The following is a 24308-nucleotide window of genomic DNA, read 5'->3' as shown; positions in this document are numbered from 1 at the left end:
GAGCCTGATGAGTCACAAGGAGTGAAATAATTTTCTTGGAGTTAATCCACCAACATTTGAACCCAGAGTGATGTAATTGTTGGGCAAGGTTGGTCTTGGTGTTAAACGAAGACAATTTAGTCACTCAGACTTGACACTCAATGCCTCCCTACAGCAGTGTCCTAACCGTGTGAGCTGGCCTTTTGATTCTCTTCTCACAAGAACAGAGTTTTAATGTCATCTTTATAAAAGTCTGCTTAGCAAGGTCACAAGATTGCTTCTCTATATATCTATTTTAAAAACCAGAAAACAAAAAATGAGACTTACACTACCCACAGTGGGTGGTAGGCCTGCTAAGGAAACAGGCTGGCCCGATGGGGCCGAGGTGCAAGGTAGGGTTGGTCACCTCAAGTCTAATTAACTAATAATTCATGTTGGGAGTATCAACAAAGGTGAAGGAAGCAAAATACAAATCCGAGGGAGAAGGAATTAGGGAGGGTTTGGCATTTGGGGGAGGGATTTAAGTATTATATGAGTCACTGAGTAAAATCCATGAAGGGAGAGGCTAATTAAGGAGGAGGGAAATGAATCAGTTTTGTACGAAAGAGACAGGAATTAGAAAGCAAAGGAAGAAAATCATGAGAAACCATAGATAAAATTCAGGTAATCTTTTGATAAGGCCTTGAATTTTTTTTTTTTCCTGAAAGTCTAGAATTCACCTATATTTACGAAAATGCTAAATTAATCTAATGAATTATTCCACATTGTCAAGGCTAAGCATGCAATCTAATTACTTGGCATGTATCTTAAAGGCACTTATTGAGTCAGGTGATGGAGCAACTGCATAGAAAAACAAAATTTTAAGGAAAGAGTTTCCCTTAGACTACTTCAAGTCACAAGAAAGAGAGAATCTGTGTATAAACAGATAACATATAGCTCTGGAGCAAGAAAGAATGTATTCATCATTGATCATAAAATGTTTATCCAAAAAGAATAAATATAAGAATGTACTCTGACAAGTGCTGACCTAAGAGTAACAAACAAACAAATAAAAATAATAAAAAAGAATAACAAAATCCTCTTGAAAGCTGGTCTAAATTACAGCTTGAGCCAGCTGGACTAACTAATTCAGGAAGACTTGTAGGGGGAGGAGAAATTTGTTCTTGATCTTCAAATGAAAATCATGCTCACAGACAAGGAATCAGACTGTTTAAAAATAGACATACATTGGCTAGAGGTGACAAAATGGAAAGATACACCATGAATATACTAATTATAAGAAATCTGGAATGGTTATATTAATACCTAGCAAAGTGATCTTAAAGTATTACCAGAAAGAGTCATTTCCTAATGGTAAATGGTCAATTCACCAAGAAGACAGAACAGCTCTAAACATGTAGGCACCTATTAGCAGAATTTCAAATAAATGGAGCCCAAACTTCCTGAAATAAATTAGAAATAAACCCACAAATAAAGTTAGAGATATTAGCACTCCCCTCTCAATAACTGATAGCACAAATATACTAAAAACAGTATGGCTACAGCAGATTTGGGTAATATCATCCAGCAACTTGATTTGATTGAATATTTAAATTTTTATTTATATAATAATACATCCAGCCAGTGCAGACCGTGCAATCTTCCCAAGAGCACATGAAAGCATTCACCAAAGACAGATCATATGTGGGGTCATAAAGCAGTATGTTGAAGGGCACTCATCAGCTTTCCTCCTTGCTCAGAGACCCTATAGACACTATAAGCAGTAAGATGCCTTTGCCTCTCTGACTGCCAATTGGTCCATATGTGCGATAAGAGGAAGGAGAAGGGCATGTGGAGCTCAAGCATCCCACCTTTGCTTCCACTCTGTTTTAGCAGCCTTTCTCCATTTCATCCTGACTGTGTATTTTCTTGCAAGGTGGCATTTTGTCCACCGCAATCCCTTGCCTCCTGTATGTCTACACCTTCCTTCATGACCCAATTTAAACTTTATTTAGTTTACTTTCTGAAATCTCTCAAATTCACTCCTATATCTGCTCTGAACTTTGTAAGCTATACCACAAATACTATTTACTCTTTATTTATTTACTCTTTCTTGCATCCATGTCTGATTTTCTCCACTGGATTAAAAGCTCTGAGAGAGCAGGTGTCATGCTGTATACTTCTTTGGAAATATTGCCTAACTCATTGCTCAGTAATCGCTGGTTAAATGAGTGCGTGACTGAATGAGGGTTTAAGGTAAGCAGTTTCATAGCTTCCCTTGACTTGTGCAGACATATTTTTAAGGTATTTCATATGTGGCCTTTTGTTTTTTAATTCCAGAATGGTTAACACACACTGTAATATCAGTTTCAGGTGTACAATATAGTGATTGAGCACTCCCATACAACACCCTGTGCTTATCACAACAGGTGCACTCCTTGATCCTCATCATCTGTTTCCCACCACCAAACTTCCCTTCTGATAACCATCAGTTTATTCTCTATAGTTAAGAATTCACTTATTGGCTTGTCTTTCTTTTTTTTTTTTTCGTTTAGTCTTTTTTTTTTTTTTAATTCCACATTTGAGTGAAGTCATATGGTGTTTGTCTTTCTCTGACTTATTTCATTTAGCATTATACTCTCTATCTCCATCCATGCCCTTGCAAATTGGCCTGCATATCTTACAAAGACATATGTCCTGGTAAAAGACTATTTGCTATTTTAGGTGAGCCTTGTTCTGAATGTAAACGTTCAATAGACGGAAACTAGAATCGAGAGATAAGAAATTTAAAATACTCATAAAGGGAATACTATGTTAAAGGATGTTTCAAATTTACTTTCAAAATTGACATCATAATATTTTAAATTAAAAAGTCCCTGTTGTGGGTCCTATCCCATAGTGTGCAGAGGACTAAGATTCTATGGGGTTTCTATTCGTGGGAAAGAACAGTTGAGTATGAGTCAGGAGTTTTTATTTTAATTTTGCCAATTAATAAAGAATTGTGAAAATTATGTTATTTTGTTGCTCTGAGACTGCATTTCTTCACCATAAAATGAGAAGTTGTACAACGTGTCACCAAATGTGACTTCTAGGCTTCACCTTCTTTTATCTTATGTAGTTTACATTAGAGCCTCACATGTGAAGAGTTTCAAGGACCAATAGCAGTGCTGTCATCTGAGAGCTGGTTGGAAATACAAAATCTCATCTTGGGCCTTAGCCCATACCTACTATGCACATAGAGTTAGGAAATCACTGTTCTAGAATGCATTAAGTAAAATGGCATGATGGCTACCCTAAATAGGATGCATATTTTTCTTTGGAGCTTAGAGAGTTAGCCACGAGCACAAACAACCTGCTATTATTCCTCCTTAGAAAGCAGATGTCAGAAGATGCGCATTTTTCATTGTGTAAACAATTATCAACTTGCCTTTTCCTTTTATGCATAGGGACTTGTAGCATTTAGCTCTTCCAGGCTTTTACCTTTACTTGCCTGAGGTGAGGAATTCCAGAGCTAGGGATTTCTGAGCAAATTTACTCTTGAAAGGACAAAAGCCATGGATGGAGATGATAATATTTTGTCTTTGTCTTAGTTAGACTGTAGGCTCTGTTTCCTCTGCACATCTTGAGTGAATAATGGACGAAGTTATACTGACATGTCTTTCTGAAATAAATGAAATATTTGGTTTAATTAGTTTTTCCTGTTGCATTTTTTGACATTAGCTATAATTAAAGTGTTAAACTGGATGTTACTGCTCAGAGTTTCTTAATAAACAACAGCCTTGGAACTCATCTTTTTTTTCTTCTCCTCTAGGATAGAAGGCTTTGTTAGTTACTTAATGTTGGTGATTTTCATCATGTTATGTTAATTCTCTCTCTGCATGACATTTTTCTGTTCTACCAATTTCTTATAGGATGTACTATATGACATTTAAAGAGTCAAGCATTTAATCAAATGTTTATTGATTTCACTGTTAAAATGAATTTTCTTAAATTAACTATTTCATTGATCGACTGAAATAAAAAACTGATTGATGGAATGTCTTTGATGTAATACTGACACAGGCTTTCTAGTTTCTCCTCACCATTCTTACAAAATGAACTAGAAAACTGTGCTTCAACCAGCCTATACTTCTGTGCTAAAAATCTCCATTTTTGTCACATTGCTGATATTTTCATTATTTTTCACCTTCTATCACTTTGTTTCAATGCATTCATGTGAGTTCATTTTAGCACTTTTCTTTCTACTACTAAGATCTTCCTTTTGCAATAGGTTCCCCTTCCATCAGTTTAAGTGCAAATGAATTGGTTACAAGACAGTGTGCTGTGATAGAAAGCTATAACCATCTTAGTTAAGAAAACAGGACAATTAGATTCAGAAAGTTACTGTGCATTGTGCCTTCTCATGAGAACCAAAGGGCTAAGAAGATCAGGGGATCGATCTCCTCAAATAACCCACTTATGTAGGTTATCCCTGGCATTGAAATGCTTGTCTTTCTTTTTCCTTCCTGATATCTAGAAAAAAAGTTATAGTTTTTTTTTTTTGTTTTTTTTTTTTTTTTACTTCATAGGTACAGCAGCCAAGGACTCATTTTCCTTCCTAGCCCATCATCACATAAGTTAAATTGCCACCACTCACTCACTCCATGTTATTTCCTCTTGGACTTCAGAGATAAGAGTTTGCTGATGGGAAGAGAGAGGAATGCAAACACAGTCTCTGAGTGACAATCTATTTCTACACTCCCAAGAAATAGCTTCAATGAATGGATCCTGTCTACAGTTTATGAACTGGCTTACAAATAAACATAAATACAAACTTATTCCAATTTATAAGCAAAGATAAAAATATTAGTGTCTAAACTTATAAGATAGGGATACAGAGAAAGAATTCTCTTAATTGGGATTAATAGCATCATCTTTCTCCTTTGTGAAAAGTTAAAAAGCATAACATATTATAATAGAGGTGAGTGGTTTCAAATCCTGAAAAGGACCTGTTCATATGAAAGGCAGAGTAGCAAGTGGGAATTGAGGAATGAAATAATAATTCTATTAGCAATGGTTTCCAGTTGGACCCATTTGTAGGCAAACTATTTCTGTGCTAATTTAGATTTGTGTTTGTGGCTGGTTACAGATCATTCCATTAAAGAGTTGTCACATATTCAGATATGTTTCCACTTCAAAAACAAAACAATCCTTATTAATATCAAATAGAGCTATATAACTTTTAAAAGCACGTATGTCATACTTCCTTTGTTGTATTTGAGGTATGTAGACATGTTCTAGGATAGTACTGAGGGAAAATACTATTTTTCTAGTCAACAGTTTTTAAAGCATATGCAAATTTAAAAAGCACACTGGTATTTAGGATCAAGCTATTTTTAAAAGTGAAGAGTTTAGAGGAGGACAAAAGTGCAGAAGAAGTTCTATTTTTTACATTTTTAAACACATGGAACTTTTTTTTTTTAATATATTTTTTTTAATTTTTTATTTATGATAGTCACAGAGAGAGAGAGAGAGAGGCAGAGACACAGGCAGAGGGAGAAGCAGGCTCCATGCACCGGGAGCCCGACGTGGGATTCGATCCCGGGTCTCCAGGATCGCCCCCTGGGCCAAAGGCAGGCGCTAAACCGCTGCGCCACCCAGGGATCCCTAAACACATGGAACTTTAATGAGATAACCTCATGACCAAACATTGATTATGAAATGTAAGATTTAGATCTCATTTTTCTTGGAAGTCAAATGAAAAAGTTGAGTGCAAAATAGGAAATATAATTCAGGAAAATCACAAGTGCAGTGTTTTGCAGAGTGTAATCTAATGTGCCCACATGCACTCTCCAGAGTGTTTTCTGCTATCACAATGGGTAATACCAATGTTCATGTTAATGACATGCCCCATCCACATCTCCTCAAATTGCACGCAGTCCCTCCATTTCAACATGTCTAACTCTACATCATTTTATTGCTTCCCTGTGCAGTCATCCCTTAGATATCGCCATCACCTGAACTGCTTTCATTCCATATCTGGTACCACAAAGTTCTTTTCCTCAATTGAACTAGATCTTCATTTCTATTATGATTTTCATTTCTTTTATAAATATATTTCTCCCCATCTTTTAGATCTTCCTTGGCCTTATTTCTTCATATCCTCAATTTCAGCCAATCGTTTTAACAATGATTTTACTAAAGACTTGAAATTTCTTGCTTCCTTAGATTTTTGCAATATCTTACAAGTATATTCTTCCTTTGCATACCTTGGCTTTCAAGCATTTCTATAATAGGGAAAAGGGTTGAAAAAGACAAAGAAAGAAAGAAAGAAAGAAAGAAAGAAAGAAAGAAAGAAAGAAAGAAAGAAAGAGAAAGAAAGGAAGGAAGGAAGGAAGGAAGGAAGGAAGGAAGGAAGGAAGAAAGAAAGAAAGAAAGAAAGAAAGAAAGAAAGAAAGAGAAAAAAAGAAACCATCAGTAAAAAGTAATGAGATCAATTCTCATAATTAAAAAAAAAAACACAACAGAGTTTGCTATTTTTCTCAGCAATTCTATTGAATTTCTGGGGGGAATTAGCTGAGTTATTGTCTAAAAAAGATAGACAAGGCTTTGTTTTGCTTCAGGAAATGTAATCCTCAAACATTATTGGCTTGCAATAACAAATGCTATAGATTTCAAGCTACTTCATGTGAGTGGGGGGTGGATCTGATGACCAGACTTATGAAGTCTCTGCTTCTATCACCAGACCTCAGGAGCCTGTGTATCAGGGAAAGTGAAACAAAAGTATGTCAGAAGGAAAACTGAAAAAGTGAGCAGTCATTAGAAATACCTGTCACAATGTTCTGAGACTTATTATCTCCACACCCTAGGACTCATTTGTTTTTAATTTATTTGGCAAACAGATGCTAAACAACAACAACACCCAATTTATTCCAACTCCGTATTCCTCTGCATCTTCACCCATCCTTTCTTCTCCACTGGCATCCCAGCATCACTTCAATGACAAAGTAGTTAGAACCAAGTGCATTAATTGTTGATGTTGGAAAATAGAAAATGGCTGCTGGGATAACAAGACTAATCCATGAGTCAAGAGGGATGAGAACTGATACAATGTAATATTATTAGGTTAGGTCACTAATAAAACTGTTTCAATGAGATATAAAAATTGTGATCTAGCATAGGAGTAAATGCCAGGAACTAGAACATTTTATTATCATAACTGGAGGTGAAGATATGGGAAGAGTAGGGAATATAATATTCCCTCACAACAGTATGCAATGGCCCAAAAATTGTGTTAAAATTTGTTATGGATTCTTTGATTGGCTTTGTTAATATCCATTTCAAGGGTTTATAGGATGTAAAAGATAGAAGGCCAAATGATCTTCACTTGTAGATAGTTTGGAATCTGATTTTGATTCTACCTTTCAGACACACTCCTATGAGATTTAGATTAGGAACTGAATCACTCAGACAGTCATGGTGTAATATATCCATTGGTGACTCACATTATGGCAGAAATGGCATATTTATTGGCTTTTTTTTGGGGGGGGAGGGGTCTTTTCTGATTCCATACAAATCTTTTTTTTTTTGATTCCACAAAAATCTTTTCTTTTTTTAATAATAAATTTATTTTTTATTGGTGTTCAATTTGCCAACATACAGAATAACACCCAGTGCTCATTCTGTCAAGTGCCCCCCTCAGTGCCCACCAACCAGTCATCCCCACTCCCTGCCCTCCTCCCCTTCCACCACCCCTAGTCCATTTCCCAGAGTTAGGAGTCTTCCATGTTCTGTTTCCCTTTCTGATATTTCCTACCCATTTCTTCTCCTTTCCCCTCTATCCCCTTTCACTATTATTTATATTCCCCAAATTAATGAGACCATATAATGATTAGACATGGATGGAACTGGAGGGTATTATGCTGAGTGAAATAAGTCAATCAGAGAAATATTTATTGGCTTTTTGATTCATCACCTAACTATAGGAGGAGCAATGGCTTTGTCAAACATGACAGACATAGTGTGGCTTAAAAATGGGGGCTGTGGCAGCTAACCGATTGTCAGCTTCTTAACCAGTGAATGAAAAGGCAAACCCAACAGAACTTGAATGACTAGTGGCTAGGGTTTTATTTCTAGGAACTTATCTTAATGCCTTCTCTAGCCCTTCCAACAGCTTTGTAAATTCCTAAGTCTTTGTATCAAATGTATGTCTATTTAAATCACCTAAAGGAGATTTTATTGTCAAAAATTCAACACTGACCAACTTCATAATTGATACCAGAATTGGTTAAGTACAACACTTTCACGAAGATAGGAATTTAGGAATGTCTCCATGAACTACTTGCAGATTAAGGCAGTGAGAAGCCGCTTAACTCTTGGACGATAGGACTGGTATAAGATGCCAAATTAAGACAAGATATTGTTGAATCAAGTTACTATTAGGACAGACCATTACTGGGATCAAGAGCAATAGAATACCTTTAAGCTATAATAGGGAATTTAAAGACAGAAAGTGATAAAGTCAACATTTGAAATTCTTGACTCAAGGCATTATTAGAGAATGTAAAGTTTTCTGAGATGGACGTAAAGAATATTCTAACTTCTTTAGGTCTCAAGGCTAGTGTAGCAAAAAATTAACTTGAGTCTCATTCTGTTTATTACTCAGTTATAACATAAATTGAATTCATTATGTTAGGTGATTATTGGGCAAATGGGAAACCTTAAAAAGTAGAATAGTGTTTTGGGAATATTTAGATGACTTATTAAACCCAGGTACTGAAGCCCTATCAAATCTGTCAGCAGAAGCAGACTTTCCTGCCCTTTGTGAAAAGGCTGGTACTGCAATGCTTAAAGGCATTAGTTATAAGCTCGTCTGGAATAGTATCTTGAAAGGGGGTGTCATTTCTCTCTATGCTTCATCCCCACCAGCTATCATTGCTCCCATATCTTTAACCAGGTCAGCAAGCTCTGGGAGAAATAAGTATTCAGACCTACAGAGAAAAGTTCTTGGCAAGGTGTTTTTTTGTTTTGTTTTGTTTTGTTTTTGTTTTTGTTTTTGTTTTTAGTTCATTTCAGAAAAACAAGCAAACAAATTTGAATGATATGGGTGAGAATGGTTTATAAATGCTAGACTAGAAATGGAGAAACATAATTTTTGTACTGGGTGAATTCATTAAAATGGTTGCACTTACCTAAAATTGTGAGGCAAGATACTGGCTTTGGCAGCTGAGAAGGGTTCTGGTTGCTTTTTCATTTTGTTTCCTGAAGCCTGGATTTCTTGTTGTCTCTGGGGAAGGTTACAGTGAATTTGTCATAAATGATTCCTAACTGTGTCCTGTGAGACAGTTGAGAGTACCCCCTTCATCATTAAATTAAAAATTACAATGATAAAGGACAATTCCATTGGCCTTGGAAAGGTATGTAGTGATTAAAAAACAACAACAAAAAACTAGAGATTAAGAAGATCAATTGACCAAGGACGCTGCAGGGTGGCATGATCCAGGTAATATCATTCAATCATACTTATCCTACAAAAGAGAGCAAGGCTGAAGTGATAACCAGAATGATTTGACCTGAAAGGTCTTTGGAGGTAGTTAATTGATCATAGGACCCATGGACATGAAAAAGAGCCCAGTCCAATAAAGATGCAATTCTATGTTCTGTCTCCCTTCCTGATATTTCCCAATAAAAGTTAATAATATAAAAAAAAAAAAAAAGATGCAATTCTACTATGGGTAGAAAAAAAGATCTAGCATTGCTTAGAGAGGACTGATTCAACATAATAGAATTATAGCCTTTTATTTAATTTCACTTGAGTTAATTCCTAAACCTAGATCTCCTTGAATTGTGGCAGGCTAAGTGCCATGTGGAGGAACTCTGTGATAATGCCATAAGTAGGTGTTTAAAATCTTCCCCCTGGTCTTCCCAAAAGAAACCTATGGCTATTTACCTATCTAAAAGGTGCTCTGAAGAAAGAGAAATAACCAGACCATATGTAAATTATTAGACAGTGTCTATGAACTAAAACTGAACTCTGAAGACTCAGTATGCCAGGCAAAGTGAGGACTTATGAAAGCCAAGTGATAAATGGAGATTTGTTCTAAATCTATTTCACAATGGGCCCAAGAGGAAGCAGAAGAAGAATCTACAGCCCATGTTCTCCTTATTTTCCAAGATTTGGAGATTGTACCTGGAATAGACATATACGCCAACTGACATGATTCCTTCATTGATTCTCTGGCAAGGGAAGTAAGAGTAATTCTATAAGAGAGATTAATTAGTAATTTTAGATCCCCTTCTTCTTGTAAAACCAGCTAAGTAAAACATTACTGAGGGCATCACAAACATTATCGTCATATAAAAAAGAGACAAAAGATATGTAGACTTGTTAATTTTGATCAGATTTCATTATCTCACCAATTTGATCTTTTATGGTAAGGTAGATCTTAAGAGATAAAAATGAGTTATCATAAACCTCAACTGGGGTGACTCCTTTGGAGCCACTGATTTTGAAGTGCTCTCTTTTCTGGAGCGATATAATGTAGTCCCTGAAGTCTGATAAATGCATTTTCTCTATTATGATAAATAGGGAATAACTAAAGACACTTGCTTTCACTTGGGAAGGAGAGTAAAACATTTTCAGAATCTTACTTCAGAGTTACATCAAATCTTGGGTCTGTTCGAATTATTCCTTAGGGAATTTGTCTCATTTTTCTGCAGGATACCACACTGGCCCACTAAGCTGATAACATCAGCTTATTGGATCTGATGAGTGAGGAAGACTTGCTATAGCGCATGCCCTTTATGACCAAGTGGATCAGGTATTATGTAGGTTTACGGAAAGCCTTGAAGGAATAAGAGTGGAAAACCTCAGAATTAGATGTAAAGCCATCCCCTTGTCAGAGACTAATTATTTTCATTTACAGATAACTCCTGAATTGCCATTGGGCCATGGCAGAGATTGTACACATGGGTTCAGCACAACCTGATATCCCCAATACCAGGGGATTTGGCCAAATGGAAATAATAAAACAGAAAAGGGATTCAGAGGATTTCTCAGAACACAAATCATTTAAGACACTATTAGACTCATGTCTCTAGGGAGCTTGCCTCTGTAGCAGTGGCATTGTTCCCTCAGCCTCTATCTATGATCTCAATGAGAATTCCTTATAGCCAATTGATCAGAAAGGGAAAAAAATAATTGAGATTTGCTCACAAATATTTTATGTATTCATTAATGTAAAAAAACAAATATTAATGAGGGTCGATTCTTTCTTAGGTATTTCTAGACCCTGAGATACAACAGATAATCATAGTTACTCCATCTTGGAACTTGCTGTTGACTGAGGAAATACAAATATCCTTCTCTATCCAAACTCACTATACTCTCTAATTCCAAACTCTCCTAGTCTGAATCCAGGAGCTGTCCTTACTTGATTTTATTATTTTTTTAATCTTTAGATGATTCCTTTACTAACTGAACAGTCTAGCCAAAACACAGTAAACTATAACATTTCTACACAAGTTGACAGATCAAATATATTTGGATTTATTAAATATATTTGGACAATGAAGGATATCTGTGTCTAATACATTAGCTTTCAATAAATACTTTGGTGATAAATAAAGCAGAGAAGGGGAGAAGTGACTTCTAGAGTAGAGACGGGTGATTGGTATGTAGGACCCCTCCCCACCAGAATTTGTAAGGTAGTGACACAAGTGATCTGTGAAGTCAATGTCCTCCAGGGAGAGCCAGGCTCTGGTTAGAGCATGAAGTTTGAGAGCAATTTCAGAGAAAAAAGGAAAGGTAAAGGAACATAAGACCTTGAGGGGGTAGGAATGTGTATAAACAGAGTATAGTCAAAGGAAAATATGGGTTTTGATGAGGGAGGCTTAGGCTTCTAGAGGCATCTGATGTACACAGTGATACAGAACATCTGGTGATTTATCCCAGTTGACTATCAGACCAGTTAGGTTTATGAAATTTGGAGGGATATGGGAAGAAAGTCAGTATTCTTCCCAAGACAGACTTCTGGAGTCCCATCTTGATCCCTGCAGATGGAAGTGTCAAGTCCATGATTAGAGTGATCTTAGCTAGAAACCACATTTCTTGCTTGCTTTGTTTGTATTTATTCATATCAACCAATTTTATATTATTTTATTTTCCCTGTTTCTTCAACTATAATATATGAATTGTATCACTGGCGATTAGCTGCATAATTTAGTTTGTAGGTTGTGTGAGACCAAGATGGGTCTGTGATTTAATTAAGGAGGAATAAATGCCATCAAGATATAGAGGTAGTAAGTCTCTGGACCTCCCGTTATGATGCTATGGCACATATCTAGTTGCATTATATTAGGTGATAACATGTTGTTATTGGCTGGAATAAAAAGTTCATATGGGGAAGTCTTAAAGAAATTAAGTGGAGAGGTAAGTAGAGGTCAGGTAACTGAGCACTTCCTGCCATTTGACAAGTAGGTTGTACTTTATCCTACTTTCTAGGATGAGATCTGGGAGATTTTAAGCTAGAAGGTAACATGATTTAGTTTTTATTTTTTAAGTGAAAGATTGATCTGACTTTTATGAATAAAGGGTTTAAAAGAGAAGGCTAGAACCAAGGACAGTAATTGAAGCACTTATGCAATAGTGCATGTGATAGATTTCAAAGACCCACCTGAGAATAGCCATGGAGCTGGAGGCGGAAACAGCTGCAAGACATATTGAGAATGAAGGCATGGCAGGGATTATGAATTGATTAAATTAGAGATGATGGAAAAGAAAAGAAATCCAGGAAGTCATAAGATATCTGTCCTGTGTAATTTAGTGGGTGGTGGTGTTATCCGACAAGATAGGAGACACAATAGGACAAGCAGAATGCAAGAAATAACAGTTACTTCAGTTATATGTACGTCGAGTTGATAATGTATGAAGCATGTGATGGGCACATCTTGGAGGCTGATACAAACAGGTATCTGAAGCTCAGGAAAATAGTCTGGGTAATGAAAGAGCCTGGGAATTGTTAATCTGTTGGTGCATTTGAAATAATTGATATAGCTGAAAAGAGAAAAGGCTCCAATCAAACAAAATATAATAAAATAATATTAAGAACCTGTTGGGGGGGAATGAAGCCAGTTGACGGAGACCAGGAAGGGATGGTGTGAATGAATAAAAGAAAAAAGAAAGAACCAAGAGGCATTTTAGAAGAGAATTATTATTTGTAAGTATTAAATGTTGCCTGACAAAAACACTGAAATGTATTCTTTGGCTTTGACAATCTTACCATCAACAGTGCCACTGCTGCAGTGGGTAGAGAGTGGAAGTCAGGCTGCAGCAGGTGGAGGGGAGAATGGAAAGAAAAGAAGAACAAAAGTTACCATAAATTTAGAATAATTTTGACTATGAAAGGAGGAAGAATATGATGAGAAAAGTCAAGGAATTTTTTTTAATGATAAAATAGAGTTGCATTAAATGTGTACACTCACAAAGAAAAGAGAGGGAAAAATGAAATATTCTGGTTCTTGCGGAGTAATTGGTGGATGAGGCCTGGACCAAGCTGGAAACGCACAAGATCTGTGATATCTGGAGAGAGATTAGCCAGGAACCAAGCAAACAATTCTTTTTATTTGAGATAAGAAGTGAAGAATAAGTTTATCTTCAGAAAAGAGTGGGTAGAGGGAGACAGTAGATATGCTTACAAAGGAAAAATTGAGGGAGAGGAAAAGGAAGTAAAAACCAGGTGGATAGTCTAGGAGTCAAGGGAGAAGTTCAGAAACTTGAGTGAGGGCAGAACAGAAGAGAATTGGTGCCAGGAAGTAACAGCCATAACAATGTTTTTCATAGACATATTAAACTTTCCTCTTCATCTATATCTGGACTTCTTTCTGGTGACTTCCATGTAATTGCCATTGACTATCAGAATCTATCTTCATAAGACTTTGATCTCTTTATCCCCAGTAACCCTGATATCCTCTCCATCTGAGCAGGCGAACGGTGTATCTCATTTACTTTAATAATCCCAGACTGGCTCATGGAGTGACTGGAGTGAGCAAGCCCTCAATACAAATGGATAAATAAGTAAAACAATCAATGAAGGAATGAGATTAAAAAGCCAGGATGGAATAATCAGGAGTGTCATAAAAGAATGTTAAATTTTCTGAATGAAATCTCTCCCTCTATTTTTAGAGGATGAGTAGGTCCCAGAATTTTAAAATATCTTTCCACTTACTTTTGTGCATTTACCAACTACTCACTAATACTTTTTAAAGTTAAATAGTATTTTTGGTCAAGGCTTCATCAGTTAGATATATAAGATTTATAGAATGAATTTTTCACTTTTTCAATGAACAAATATAAACTGAGTTTATATTTTATAATTTTCATTGATTTAGACTATCAAAAAGTTGGTTAATGAATAAGAAATAATATTTCTTTATGTTTACTTATTAATGATGTTTGCAGGGGGATCCCTGGGTGGCACAGTGGTTTGGCGCCTGCCTTTGGCCCAGGGCGCGATCCTGGAGACCCGGGATCGAATCCCACGTCGGGCTCCCGGTGCATGGAGCCTGCTTCTCCCTCTGCCTGTGTCTCTGTCTCTCTGTCTCTCTGTGACTATCATAAATAAATAAAAAAGAAAAATTTAAAAAAAAAAAAAATGATGTTTGCATAGGTTTCAACTGTGAGAAATTTTAAAATATTAAATAATAATCAAAATTATTCTAATTTACCTAATAATTTAAAATTAGATAAAATATTAGGAAGGTAATGAAAAAACCTAAGAAAAGTAGTTAAGTCAGGTGAAAGACTTCCATTATACCGAACAACTATCACTTCCAGGGTTTTAAGCAGATGTTAAGTTTTTGGTCCGTTTTATGAACACATAAATTTATGAATATATATGTATATATATATATATATAAACATATCTTTAGATATTCCAAAGGTCTTCAACTCAATCTTAATAAATTAAAATAAATGACATGTTCTCCTCAAAATATGCACAATTGTGTGCATAGTAGAAAACTTTGACAAATGGCAGTTGGTATCATACAAAGATGTTTTGAGTAGTAAAAACTGGCTGGGAAAGCCTTGGTTCTTTGGCATTGTGCCTTCTACAAAATGCCAATTATCTATTAAGTCATCTGCATTCATTTCCCAGGTTAGCCAGGAAACCAGGATTGCCTGAGGGAGGGCTTGCATCATATACACCAGGAAGTCTGAACTGTAGCCAGACATACAATTAAGATGTTGCAGTAGAGCTATTATTCTTGGTTCAGGCAAATTCCTCCGGCACAAGTGTTCAGTGGTAGGAATACACCAAATACCTCTCGTTCTACCTCATACAGTTAATATAGTCATAGTTCATGTTTTAATTTATAGAATTTTCATGAAAAATATGTTTAGCTCATAAATTCTTAGTGTTGCAATTTTAAAAGACAAAGATCAAAAAAAAGTTATTGTCTGTGCTTTACTACTATTGTCTTCATGAAATTTGAGCATGAAAGGAAATAACTGTATCTATGTATTTACAACAATTGTTCCATATTTATCTGGGTCTAATTCTCAACAAACTTAGGGAATGAATAAAAGTATGTTTACGTTGTCACTTCAGTGGCTCGATTAATACTTCTTACTGAGAAAAATCTCCATTCGGGAAAACTATGTGGAAAATAGCAAAATCACAGTAAAGTTAAAAAAAAATACACTATAGCAATACAGAATATTGCTAATGTAGTACTTTAGCTGCCTGAATTAAGATCTCCTTTACACAGGGTGGGCTCACTGGGGAGGGACCTGGTCACGTCCCATAGAAGTATCTGTTGGAGCCTCTTCATGGATTTCTGTGACAAAGGATATGATTGGCCTCCTCTGCCAACAGCAATGCTTTTTAAGATTTAAGGCATTGCTTCTTAGTCACCAAACCTTTCAACCAGGTTAATTATGTCATCCTTATTAAAAACTAGCCACACAACAAAAAGAGAATGACTTTGGGAACCTTATGGTAAAAAAAGAATTTTATCCTCCTAATGCAAGTGAAACTCTGAATTATATCACAAGACCTCCTCAATAATTTATGGAGAAAAGATAAATATGCATTTTTTCAATTATAGGTAACTAACTCCAGTGCATTTGTCAATATTTTTTGTATCTACATAAAATTAGATAATAACCAGTAAAATATAAAAAAGTAATTTAGAATCAGAATAAAGTTGTATTTAAAATAAAAAAAAAGAGTAAAGGATAGAAGATTATTATGGTCTAAAATGGTAATTGCTTTTGACTGCCATATGTGTTTTATAACTTCTGATATTCTCTTATGCTTCAACTGTATGAAGCTCACATAAAGCAATATTATATAAACCATCATATTTTTTCCCATTTGCCTGGGCCCAGTTAGTGGACCCAGCCAGACAAATATGTACAGATGTACTAATCCAGAGCTTCAGGTGATGTGGATCCTCTCCCTGGAACTACAGGGCTAGCCATATGTGAAGTTAGAACAATGTTGAAAGACTTTTCTGAAATTGAGAAGACAGAGACAAGCAGAGCTGCCCAAAATGAGAACATCATGGAGAGAAGTCTATAGCCTGGGGTCCAGCCCAGCCAGTCTGTTGAGTCTCTGGCTGATTGCAGATCTTCCTTGAGTTCCATCTGCTCCCTCAGAAACTTTTTCAGCTCCAGAAGCCGATGAAGCAGAGCTAGGTCACAAAAAGCAGTATCCTCATATCTTTGCATAATGTCATCAATAAATTAACACCAGAATGTTATCTGAAACAAAGATTCTTTTGATGTGTGCACTGGTAAGCCACTTAATCAATTATGTAAAAAAATGATTTTTGATTCAAGAGAAATACAGAGTCTAAAATCAGTAGAGTATCCCTTTGATCACTGACATTATTTCAGGCTGTTATGGACGGCGTGCAGCAAGGAGAGGGTGAATGATTATATACCCACCTTTAGTGGTCAGGGACTCAAAATCTCACAAGGCAGGAGTTTTAAATGTTGTTAGTTATGTCAAAAATGTCTTACTTATGTTGAGATGACAGTGTTGCTTTGTAACTTGATGCTAACTCAACTGATTGGGTCAATATAGAACTATTTGAGTCTACAACAGAGTGTGTTTCTTCTGGTGCACAAAAAATTTGAGATATTCAGAAGCAGCTCTTATATTTCCTCAGATTATCTCTTCTCAAAAATAAATGTTCTCAGCTGTTCTAGACGTTTCTCCAATACAGAGACCCTGGAACCAGACCCTAGGTATTACATTTGGGTAAAATCTGCTACAGGCAGATTTTTCCAATCCAAGCCCCAGAGGTGCCTTATAACTTGGGTCTTTGAGTCTATTAAAATGTCACTAAATTAAAGTAATAGTTACAGTTTCTGATTGCAGTATTAATATAGGCTCAATGGAGAAAATCTGGAAGATCCAAAAAAGCATCCAGAAAAGACTTAACAATTCAAAGAGTCAGTTAAAATAAACATGATTTATCTACCTTACAGTTATAAAAGGGAAAACTCAAAGATTGGAGCTCAGTCTTCTATTCTGTTGCACAGTTAGAGTTCAGTTCAATTTACTACCATCTCCAACCTCTATCACAGCTGCAGAGACATGACCAAAATATCTGCAGCTGGGCCATCTACTTCCTTCCTACTTTTTCTTTCATCATCCAATTCCTTTATGTCTCACTTTTTGGCCTTTATAAATATCCTACTATGTATAAGATTCTGGATTTTTTTTAAGGACATTAGGTTTCAAATATGAAATGTACCAGATAAGTCAGATTTGACACTTGTATTAATTATCTTTAATTGATTGGCCCCACACTTAGCAGCCTACAGCAATACATGTGTATTATCTCACAGTTTCTGCAGGTCAGCAATCTGGCAGCAGCTTAGTTGGGTGGTTCTGGCTCAGTATATCTCCTAAGTTGCAAGCTGCATCAGCCAAGGTTACAGGCTTCTCTTGAGCCTCATCTATGGCTAGAGAAACTATTTCCAAACTCACTCCCATGGTTATCTACAGACTTCAGTTCTTTGATAGCTGTTGGCCAGAATAGTTTTCTCTTCATTGCCACCGGGGCTTCTGTACAGGTGCTCACAAAATGGCAGCTTGTTTCTCCCAAAGTGGCCAAGATGAAAGGCATAAGCTTCTATAACCTAATCTCAGACGTGACATGCCATTGTTTCTGTAATTATGGGTGACACACACACACACACACACACACACACACACACACACTCCGGAATCATGAGGTAGAACATGGGTGTGGATAACAGGAAGTAAGAATCATTGGGGCTACTGTGGAAGCTAGTGGCCCCAAAACAAATAAAATGGTGACAATGTCAGAAAACTAGTAATCCACTTAAATTTATTGTCTGGGTATGAAAGTAAGCTATTAAAGTTTTGTATCTCTACTGTAATTTGAACAATAAAAGCCCATCTTTCCCTACAAAACTGTGTTCTCATACACATAATTTGAAAACAGACAGCTAGGTAATATTCAAACATACATGAAAATAACTTTTTCACCAAAAGAGGCAAACGTTTCTACCTATTAATTACTTTTGTAATATCTTTATAGAGATAATGCCCTGAGAAAAACAAAATCACTTTATTTCTGGAATTTGAAAATATTTAAAAGTCACTTGTAAAAAGTCTGAATCTTCCAAAGTGAATTATTTTCTGAACCTGGATTTTATTACATTTAGTCTTTGTTTGAAATTGATTTATTTTGCTGATCAACTTAAATATGAAGGCTAATATTGGGCCCCTGTGTTGTTCCAGGAAAGCACACCTGCTTTTCACTTCGTAGGGGGTCACCATTTCATTTAATCTTCACCTTACATAATAGAAACAAGGCCAGTGGTCATAGGGTACAGCAAGGCCCCTGTGCTGAGTCATCCAAATGGCAGACAGAACTCAGGTTTACTGATGCTCATTCTCTGGAAGGACTTTTGTCCCTACTCCCAATTTACCATGATTGACAGCAGATAGCCTCATATTTGCTCGATTTAACTACCAAAAAGTGAATCTTATTATTCCTCTTTTCCTTAGTTCCATCTAAAATAATGCATCTTTATGGCATTAAGTGTGTTTATTAACTGGTTACTTTTATATTAAATAAAATAATGCTTCCTGGTAGTACTAATGTGAATGCTATACAACTTAGATGCTCCAGATCTCTACAGTCGGGGGAGAGAAAGAAGCAAATAACAGCATGTTGTCAGTACTATTTATTAATTTAGTCAATAAGTTTGCCAAACACCATGCTGGGCTTTAGAGCCAGAGGAGTGAAAAAGGTAGACAAAACTCTTACCTTCAATGAGTTGCTTTCCAGAAACTCAGCAGAGATATTTAGACAAATAACTGAGATCCATTTATATTATGGATAGTGCCAAGTAGAGTATACCCAGGGTGTTGAAATAGAGACGAATCAGAGGAAGCCACTGTATGAGCAGCAATTCCTGGAAGACACTTCTGATCTGGTGACAGCCTGGGTGAAACTTTAAGGAATTTGCCTTCGGATGAGCCAGGCGAAGGGCATTCCAGGCAGAGAGAACCACCAGGATTAAGAGGTGAAAGGATTTTGTGTGTTCAAAAAAAACAGAAGGAAAAATGAAGCCGCATGTAATGAACTAAGAGAAGAAGTGGGGGAGATGAGATTGGTGGAGTAGGTAGGGAGTAGACAGTAGGAAAACATATACCAGAAGGCTGGCACAGTGAAATTTTTGGTAAAAAAAAAATGGAAAAATCTCATCTGCCTATACTGTGTATAGGAAGGGGCAGAGTGAAAGCCCTGAAGTCAGAACTATAATAAAGTCATTTATATCATTCAGGAACATGGTAGAGGAAATTCTTAGCTCCTCTGGGAAAGTCCAGGAAGATTCTGAGAGAGGAAATGCCCGAGTTGAACACTGAGTGACAAACTCCACCTTGCTGGGGGAAGGTAGGGATGATAGAGGAAAGAGTATGTACACAGGGCTGGAAGCATGATGTGCTGAGGGAAACTTCAAGAATTTCAAGTTAAGTCAGCATGGCTTTAAGTTCAGGCTATGTTCCAGAACACCAGGAGATGATATTTTAAAAGTAGGTAAGGGTGAACCATAAAAGGCCCTGAATGACAAAGCTCTGGAACTCCAACTTTAATTCTGTAAAAGTCAGAAAAGCAGTGAATAGCACAAAGTAGGGGTATCATCAGATTTCAGTCTTAGAAAATAGTTGTGGTTAAAATGAGGAGAGTGAATTGCAAAGGATCAAGACTATACAGGAGGAAAAAGGAAAAAAATATATATCATCAGGCCACTTTACTTACCCAGTTAAAAGGAGGATCAAGATTTGGCTGTAAAAGGCAATAGAAGGTGAGTTCCAGTTATTCAGGAAGGAGCATTGACAGGAATTTGAACTCCATTAGAATGCAAGATCCGTAAAGACAGAGACCTTGACTATTTTATTCACTGCTCTATCTCTGGGTTCTAGAAAAATACTTGGCACCCAAAATAAGTTTAATAAAGTATATGTTGAATAAATGTATAGACGGATAAATTAATGGCCAATTAGGGAAACCACATTTCTGTTCATTAAGTATATATTACTCACCACCTATGTGGGATGCCTGGGTGCCTCAGTGGTTGAGCATCTCTCTTTGGCTCAGGGTGTGAATCTGGCATCCCGGGATCGAGTCTTGCATGGACTCCCCGCAGGGAGCCTGCTTTTCCCTCTGCCTGTGTCTCTACTCTCTCTCTCTGTGTGTATCTCAAAAATAAATAAATAAAATCTTTAAAAAAATCACCAACTATGTTCCAAGAACTGTTCCAGACACTGGAATTCGGTATTGAAGAGGTATAAATCTATCTATCCATCTATCTATCTACCCATCAATCTACCTACTATCATCTCTCTCTCCCTCATCACCTATATGAATCTACCATCCATCCATCCATCCATCCATCCATCCATGCCTCTATTACTTTTCTATGTATCATTTTACTTATCTCTATTATGGTAAACATTATTATATAAACCCCAAAATGTTCCTTACTTACAGAGACTGGAGATCGAGAATGGAAAGAATCTTGGAAATACAGAGTGGAGGCTAGAACTGAGGAATAGAGTTTAAGTTTCTCTGTGTAGGAAACATGATCACAAGACATGAAAAGGAATCCTGGGAATTGAAAACCCTACAGATTACCTGAGAAATGGGGTAGAGATGAATGTAGAAAATTGGAAGCAGGAAATAAATGTAGCTGGTAGGAAATTTGTGCTCTTGGAGTGAGCCAAGGGCTTCTACAAATCAGGGATAGTTAATGTCCATACAGTTTAAGGATGGTTTTTGTTTGCTTTTTTGTAAGCTTTTCCTATCAAACATCTGGTTGAATATAGTACATACAAATTTCTTTGTGAGAGATGTGAATGGAGGCTAGAGATTAAAGAAAATGAGTCATAACCCACATCTGAGTTAGCAGGAAACAGAAGAGAATCAGCTGCAAGAGCAAGGTGCAAGATCCAGAGTTAGAGGTGTCTAAGAAGAAAACCTCCCAATTTGCAATTTGTGGAGGGTGATGAGCTTTTCCTTCTTCAAAATAATATACTAGGAATTTCTTTCCAATTCCATTTAATTCTTACCAGGCAATTTGATTTCAGCTAATATTTAAGTCACATATCTTAATTGTTGCTTAAGATAAATGAATACTATACCTTGCTGTAACATATGATACTGTGTGCGTTTGTATACATGGGAGGTGATAGGTGTCAGTGTTGAGTTTAAGGGCTTGATGTGATAAGGGAAGGCAATTTCTTTATCCAGTAGGTTTCACTGGTTTTTACTTATCTGGCTGCCAAAATGTAGGCACAATCACAATGCTATAGAAGGCAGGACTCCACCGAAGCAACCAAAATGTGGAGATCCTGTCCTGTTTGGGCATAATCCAAGGATAATTGCTTCAAGTCTCTTCCCAAAGTCCTGTACATTTAAACCACTCCTCTAAATTAGACTCTTGTTTAAGCCATAATAATTCCAGAAGAAGTGCTTCAATAGCAGTCTTTATGGGCAGACACCTGAAAATATCCATTTAAAGTCACTTTACTAGCTGCCATAAGTCGTTTCTGGAGATATGTGGAAGTGTAATTGTTGCACTTGATGTGGCATTTAAAATACACTAGCAAAGAGGAGCATTAATGAGACCGGTTCAAAGGAGCTCCCTGAAATTCAGAGAAGGTTTTTAATTAGACTAATACCTTTGACGACATCTACTAGACCCTGTTTGCTTATAAGTAATTACAAAGTGAGGGAGGCTACAGCCTTCCCTTCCTATTGCTTTTGGAAAATCCTTCTTAAATTCTAAGAATGCATACAAGATTATTCTGAGGCATGTATAAGAAACAAGATCTTGGGCTCCATCACAGATAGCCTGATTGAGTATTTGGGATGGAGTGCGAGAACGTGAATTTTTATTTTTATTATTTTTGAGAATGTGCATTTTTAACAAGCATCTCAGGTCATTAAAGAGAAACATTAACAGTAAGATTTCAAAAACTTTGAGGGTAGATTGATTCCATCGTTCCCCAAAACACTTCCTCATTGGTTCACTGATGCTTGCAGTTCCTTGAAGGGCAGGCAGATCCTATCAATCCATAAATAGAGATGAAGATTTGTCTAGCAATTTCCAGATCTAGTGCTACCTAAATATCTTATAGTATCCTATTCTAAGCCTAATTTTAGGGGTTGTGGATAATGTCTTTTCTCTGGAAGTAAAAAGACTGCCTATACTAGGGTTTGCCAGAGAAACAGGACTGTGTGTATGTGTACATGTATGTATGTATGTATATATATATGAAAAATAAATACATGTGTGTATAAATATATATATGGGTATGTATATGTATGTGTGTATATATATATAAATATACGTATAAGATAAATGCAAAAGAGAGAGATTTATTGTAAAGAATTGACTCACACAATTACGAAGGTTGAGAAGGCTCACAATCTGCTGTCTGCAAGCTGGAGACCCAGAAAAGCCAGGAGTATAATTCAATCCAAGTCCAAGGCCTGAGAACCAGGAGTGCAGATGGTGCAAATCCTAGTCTGAGAGCAGAAGACCTATGTCTCAGTTCAATTAATCAAGCAGAAAATTGAGAAAGAAAGAGTGAGAGAGAGACAGACAGACAGACAGACAGACGGTAGAGAAATTCTTCCTTCTTTCAAGTTTGGTTGTGGCCAGGCCCTCAGTGGATCGGATGATGCCAACCAATAGTGGGGAGGGTGACCTGCCTTACTGAATCCATCAACTCAAATGCTAATCTCGTCCAGAAACACCCTCACAGACACACTCAGAAATATTTAACTAAATATCTGGGCACCTTGTGACCTAGTCAAGTTGACACATTAAAATTAATCATCACACTGCCTCTGTTAACAGTTGGTGCTAAAATCCCTCAAGCCATAATGTCCAGAACACAAGAATGTTAAGATGTGGGGACACTCATTTTAGTAGAATCTATGAGACAATTACAGATGTATTTCATTATGTCAGTCAAGTGTAATTCTTAACAAGTGTTCTTTACTGCCTCACACTTTGATCAAGCAATCAAAATGCACGCAAACATTTATTATACCCAGAAAATTGTTCTGAAAGTGAAAGTCACAACTTTTAACATTGATAGCTCTGTTTTTACTGTAGGACAGGTTCTAGCGACCTAACTGGACTATTCATTCTCTAAGAGAGGATGTTTATTGTTGGTCACAGTGGTTTTGTTTTAGCTCATGAAATTCAACCCTGTTCCTTGAATACTGTGTGCTCACTAAGTACTTGTTAATATATTGATGTCTTTGGCGAGCTTACTAGCCAGTGGGACAGACACATAGGGTCAATTCAAATGAGACGGAAAAAAGCTTTCTAAGAACAATCATGACAATATGACTCTGTTGTGCAAATTCTTCTGACAGATCACAAAACAAAGAACTCTGCATTCTGGTGTTCAAAGTTTTCCATATGCTTAATACACATTTAACTTTTCCATATATATATATATATATATATATATATATATATATATATCTCAAATTGTTCCCTATCTTGTATGCTTGTGTTCTGATTCATATTTCCCTGGGCATACCTAGAATGTTTCTGCATTTTCAGCTCCATGTTGACTCTTTTTCAAACCTTCTTCCACTTATTTTCATCTCTGGGAATCTTGTTCTTCCCCAAGGTTTATCTCAATTTTTGTGTCCTCAAGAAATATCCTCTACTTACGCATACTTTTAACCCATCTTACGTCTCTCCTCTTCATTTCCAGAGTATTTTTTTTTCAGATGGCAGCAATCACAGATTGCACTGTATTTCTCTTTCCCTTTGGTTTATTTTGCTTCTATGT

At 36.5% G+C, this 24308-nt stretch overlaps 1 long non-coding RNA gene across 1 annotated transcript in view; it reads right to left on the bottom strand.

Moving 5' to 3' along the window:
* Positions 1-19533, bottom strand: part of LOC121479548 — a 55223-nt gene extending 35690 nt beyond the window's left edge. Inside the window, exons 1-2 of the long non-coding RNA XR_005984749.1 lie at positions 19252-19533; positions 9129-9223 (exon numbers count right to left, since the gene is read on the bottom strand). This is a non-coding gene — a long non-coding RNA (uncharacterized LOC121479548). The remainder of the gene's footprint in view (positions 1-9128; positions 9224-19251) is intronic.
* Between the last annotated feature and the right edge of the window lie 4775 nt (positions 19534-24308).

This window comes from Vulpes lagopus, chromosome 20 (genome assembly GCF_018345385.1).
Source record: "Vulpes lagopus strain Blue_001 chromosome 20, ASM1834538v1, whole genome shotgun sequence".
Taxonomy (NCBI): Eukaryota; Metazoa; Chordata; class Mammalia; order Carnivora; family Canidae; genus Vulpes; species Vulpes lagopus.
Note: the sequence above shows the minus strand (reverse complement) of the source record. Positions and strands in the feature narration are given on the sequence as shown.